The sequence below is a fragment of the Benincasa hispida genome, chromosome 1 (assembly GCF_027475165.1).
Source record: "Benincasa hispida cultivar pf3 chromosome 1, pf3_genome.v1.1, whole genome shotgun sequence".
NCBI classification, from domain to species: Eukaryota; Viridiplantae; Streptophyta; class Magnoliopsida; order Cucurbitales; family Cucurbitaceae; genus Benincasa; species Benincasa hispida.
The window spans coordinates 52753773-52759467 of NC_143478.1; the positions used below are offsets into that span (position 1 = coordinate 52753773).

Consider the following 5695-nt stretch of genomic DNA (forward strand, 5'->3'; position numbering starts at 1 on the left):
CAATTTTTTTTTCTCCATAGCAATTGCTTACATCTTGTAACAAGACATACTACAACTTGTCTTGAAAAGTTCTTCAAATTAGCTCTTAGATCATAAAGAGAAAACAAAAGTCAGCAAGGAAAAAAAAAGTTAGCAAAAAAAAAAAAAAAGAAAAAAAAACTGTAGCAAAAAAAAAAAAAAAAGAAGAAAAGAAATCAAAGATCCAAAGCACATGAAAGTTTCTTGTCATTCATTTGAAAAAAAAAATCTAGATTTTTTTTATTTTTAGCCTAAGTTTAGTTACTCTAGTCTTAGCTTGTGAGAGTCTATCATTTTGAATTGGTTTTTATCAAACTTTTAGTGAGATTGCACCAAAAATATAAGCCAATCCTTACATCTTTTGCCTAGTACCAAAAGCCCCCTTGAGTGATAAGCACGAGTGTTCTTGAGTGAAATTGGTGAGAAGTGTGGTGAGGTCCTTTTATTACTAACTTTAAAATGTCACAGGGTGAAGGAGTACCACAAGTACAAGATACTAATATGGCTATTCTTCAAGCAATTCAAGGCATGATGGAAATGATGAGGGAAGATAGACAAGAAAGAAGGGCACAACAACAAAGGGTCTTACAAGAAGATGAGGGAGTAATCTACTTAGTTGAACAAGAAAGAAAAATTAGAGGAAGAGGAAACATGAGAGGAAGAGGAAGAAATAATATGCACCCTAGACGCCATGAAGATAGAGATAGTGGAGTCAAGCTCAAAATTCCACCATTTTTTGGAACGTCGGATGCGGAGGCATACTTGGAATGGGAAAGGAAGATAGAACATGTGTTTGATTGCAACACATTCAGTGAGAATAAGAAGATGAGACTTGCCATTGCCGAATTCACTAACCATGCGGGAAATTGGTATCAACGTCTCAAATCCGAGAGAAGGAGGAAAGAGGAGGATCCCATTGAAACTTGGGAAGAACTTAAAGAAGCCATGAGAAATAGGTATGTTCCCAAACATTATGAAAGAGATTTGAGAACTAAATTGCAAGTTTTGAGGCAAGGAACAAAAACTGTAGCTGAATATTATCAAGAGATGAAAACTTTGATAGAAAGAGCAAATATTCGAGAAGAAGAAGAAGACACCATGTCTAGATTCCTTGGAGGTTTAAATCGAGAAATTGCTCATATCGTTGATAGATATCCACAACTATATGGAAGATATATATCATTATGCAATCAAAATTGAAGAACAATTGAGAGAAGAAAAGGAACATTCCAAGAGGTATATTTCTAAAGCTAATACCTTTTCAAATTCTAATGAACAAGGATGGTTTTGTGAATAGGGGTGAAGCAAAAGGGAAGTTTGTGGCTCCTAAAAGAGTGGAAATCGGGAGCACCTATACTAAAAAGAATGCAACTTCAAAGGAGGAAAGAGAGAAATCTAGTTCCATTCAATGTTTGAAGTGCAAAGGATTTGGGCACATGAGCAAAGATTGTGTCAATAAAAAAGTCATGGTCATAAGAAATGGAATTATTGATTTAGAAGATGAATGTGATAAATAAAGTGGCAGCCTTGAGGAAGAATTCGAAGCTTTTAATGATGAGTACATTGAAGAAGGTAACTCCATATCCTTAGTTGCAAGAAGAGTACTTAATGTGCAGATAAAGGAGGAGAAAGTTGAAGATCAAAGGGAGAACTTATTTCACACAAGGTGCTTGATTGAAGGAGCCCATGTAGCTTGGTGATTGATAGTGGAAGTTGCACAAATGTAATAAGTAGTTTTCTTATAAAAAGATTGCAGCTCACTACTAGTCCACATCCAAAACCATATAAACTTCAATGGTTAACAAATAAAGGAGAATTGAAGGTAAACTCATAAGTTCTTATTTCTTTTACTTTGGGAAGATATAAGGATGAGGTTCTTTGCGATGTAGTACCTATGCATACGATATGTTATTGGGCTGACCTTGGCAATATGATAGAGAAGTCATATATGATGGTTTGTTGAACAAGTACACATTTACTTTGAATGGGAAGAAGTTTACTTTGCTTCCGTTATCTCCATATAAAGTACAATGCGATCAAGTGAAATTAGAAAAGAAAAGAAAAGAATTTGAGGATCAAGAGAGGAGAGAAGAAAGTAAGTTAAAGGAGAAGAGCGAAAAAAAGGAGAAAAGTGAGGGGCAAAATATGAGTGAAAACCAAGAGAGAAAAAAGAGTGATTTTGAGGAAAAAAGAAAGAGTGTGAGTTTGGTTATGAGAAAGGGGGAAGAGGGGAATATGTTTTCATTCGAAGCACCAAACTTTGTACTTATGTGCAAAGGAATGTGTTTAATAACTGAACCTAACTCTAATGATGGTTTGCCTCTTTTGCAGGAATTTAATGACATGTTTCCACATGAAGATGCACCTACAGGTCTACCTCCTTTAAGAGGAATTGAGCACAAAATTGACTTCATACCCGGGGCAATGCTTCCAAATATGGCAGCCTACAAGACCAATCCAATCGAGGCCAAGGAAATCCAAAGGCAAGTAGAAGAACTCGTGGATAAAGGTTATGTTCGAGAAAGCATGAGTCCTTGTTCGGTTCCAGTCATTTTAGTACCCAAGAAAGATAGAACATGGAGGATGTGTGTTGCTTGTCGAGCCATCAACAAAATAACGGTAAAGTATCGACATCCTATTCCTAGATTGGATGACATGCTAGATGAATTACATGGTGCAAACTTGTTTTCAAAACTTGATCTTAAAAGTGGTTACCATCAAATTCGAATGCATGTGGGAGATGAGTGGAAAATGGCATTCAAAACAAAATTTGGTCTTTATGAGTGGCTTGTTATGCCATTTGGTCTTACCAATGCACCAAGTACTTTTATGAGGCTAATGAATCATGTTTTTAGAGAATACATTGGAAAATTTGTTGTGGTATACTTTGATGATATTCTTGTTTACTCTAAAAACTTGAATTAACATATGTTGCATGTTAAGACAATTTTGCTTAAACTTAGAGAAGAAAAGCTTTATGCCAATTTCAAAAAGTGTAATTTTTCTCTAGACCAAGTCAATTTCTTAGGATTCATTGTTGGAAAGGATGGGGTGAAAGTTGATGAAGAAAAGGTCAAGGCTATTCGAGAGTGGCCAACACCCACCAATGCAACCGAGGTGAGATCATGGTTTGGCTGGTAATTATAGAAGGTTTATTAAGGATTTCAATAGCATAGCCTCGACATTGAATGAACTTATTTTGAATGTGAAATTTGAATGGAAAAAAAAGCAAGAAAATGCATTCAATGAATTGAAAGATAAATTAACTAATGCACCTTGTCTTGCTTTACCTAACTTTGACCAATCTTTTGAAATTGAATGTGATGCAAGTGGGATAGGGATTGGAGCTATTTTGATGCAAGAAAAGAGGCCAATCATGTTCTTTAGTGAGAAGCTAAATGGAGCACAACTTAGCTACCCTACATATGATAAGGAATTACATGCACTTGTAAGGGCTTTGCAAGTTTGGCAACATTACTTGTGGCCAAAAGAGTTTGTCATCCACACGGATCATGAAAGCTTGAAGCACCTCAAAAGCCAAACAAAGTTGAACAAGAGGCATGCTAAATGGGTAGAGTTCATTGAGACATTTCCATATGTCATTCATTACAAGAAAGGTAAGGATAATGTGGTGGCTGATGCATTATCAAGAAGGTATGCATTGTTTTTTTCCTTAGTGCAAAAGTTCTTGGTTTTAAACACATGATTGATTTGTACAAAGTAGAGACATCTGAATTTCATGATGTATATATTCAATGTTTAGAAGGGAAAAACGTGCATGATTATATTGTGTTTGATGAAATACTTTTTAGGAAGGAAAACTTTGTATTCCTAAGTGTTTCATTCGAGAGTTGCTTGTGAAGGAAGCTCATGGGGGAGGATTAATGGGGCATTTTGGGGAATTAACATGTTGGCTGAACATTTTTATTGGTTGAAAATGAGAAAGGATGTGAATAAAGTGTGCAAACAATGTTTCAAATGTAAGGAGGCTAAGTCTAAGACGCAACCACATGGTCTTTACACACCTTTAGATGTTTCTAGTGAACCTTGGGTTGACATTAGCATGGATTTTGTTTTAGGACTACCAAAGACTAGGAGACATCATGATAGCATTTTTGTGATAGTTGATAGGTTTAGTAAAATGGCACATTTCATACCATGTAATAAAACAGATGATGCTACTAACATAGCTAATCTTTTCTTCAGGGAAGTGGTTAGATTGCATGGAATTCCTAAGACCATTGTTAGTGATAGAGATGTAAAATTTTTAAGTCATTTTTGGAAAGTTTTGTGGGGTAAATTGGGAACTAAGCTTTTGTTTTCAACAACTTGTCACCCACAAACTGATGGGCAAACTGAGGTGGTTAATAGAACATTGGGAACTTTGCTTAGGTCATTAATGTCTAAAAATCTCAAGTCTTGGGAGGATACTCTACCTTTTGTAGAGTTTGCTTATAATAGAGCAATACATAGCACCACTCATTGTTCACCTTTTGAAGTTATGTATGGCTTTAATCCATTGACTCCGTTAGATTTGTCACCCTTTTCACCTAATATATTTACTAGTGATGCAGCTGTTTTAAGGGCAGAATACATCAAAAATTTGCATAAAGAAGTCAAAGAAAGGATTGAAAAGAAGAATCCAAAGCTTATCAATAGCAAGAACCAAGGGAGAAAGAAAATGATTTTTAAACCTGGGGATTGGGTTTGGGTTCATCTACGAAAGGAAAGGTTCTAGATCAAAGGATGTCTAAACTTCAACCAAGAGGAGATGGTCCATTTCAAGTGATAGAGTGGATCAATGATAATGCCTACAAATTGGATCTTCGAGGTGAGTATAACGTAAGTTCTACTTTCAATGTGGCTGATTTGACTCCTTTTGATGTGAGAAATGAAGACCTTGATTTGAGGACAAATCCTTTTAAAGAAAGGGGAGATGATGTGAATTCAACCACTGAACCATTGCATGTATCTTAAGGACCAATTACAAGAAGAAAGACAAAGAAGATTCAAGAGGCATTCACACTACATCTTCAAACACTAGCAAATTCACAAGAACCGACAAATAATTTTGAGACCAAAGTTTTATATAATGTTAGTTTGATGAGTCAAGAAGAGAATGACATGGAGATGGCACGGGAAAAGTCCTATCGTTTGGAAGATGGCACGGTGGTAAAAAAAAAGTGTGCAGATTTTGTGAAGAAATGTTGTCAAGTGTGCACTGCATGGGGAAATGTGATGTCAAACCTTGTCAAACGTGCATAACTACTTTGCTGCATTCTAGAGCAATTATTTAAGGCAATTTGAAGAATTTCTACATTCCTAGTTTTGCATTTTGACTTATAATTTAGTATGCAATTAAGTTTCAAGTTTCTAGGTGTTATTTTCTACAATTTACAATTAATTGTATTTGAATGACTTTTGAGTTTCTTGGTCTATTCACATCCATTTGGCCTATAAAATGGCTTGTAATGTTCTTCAAAACTAGATTATCGATAGTAAAAAGCTTGTGCTTATTCAACCCTTTGGTGTTGTCTTTTTCTTTCAAATCTTGTTTTAGATTTGATATTTAAATCAATTAATTGGATTAGTATTGATCAAGCTAATTCTAGAGTGAGTTGTCTTAGGATCTAAGAGTGACCATCATAGATTCTAAGTTCGATCTAACTAGCTTTCT

At 35.3% G+C, this 5695-nt stretch overlaps 1 pseudogene; it reads left to right on the forward strand.

Annotated features, from left to right (window-relative positions):
- The first annotated feature begins 519 nt into the window (after window positions 1-519).
- LOC120069693 (uncharacterized) lies at window positions 520-4995 on the forward strand (annotated as a pseudogene).
- The last annotated feature ends 700 nt before the right edge of the window (window positions 4996-5695 follow it).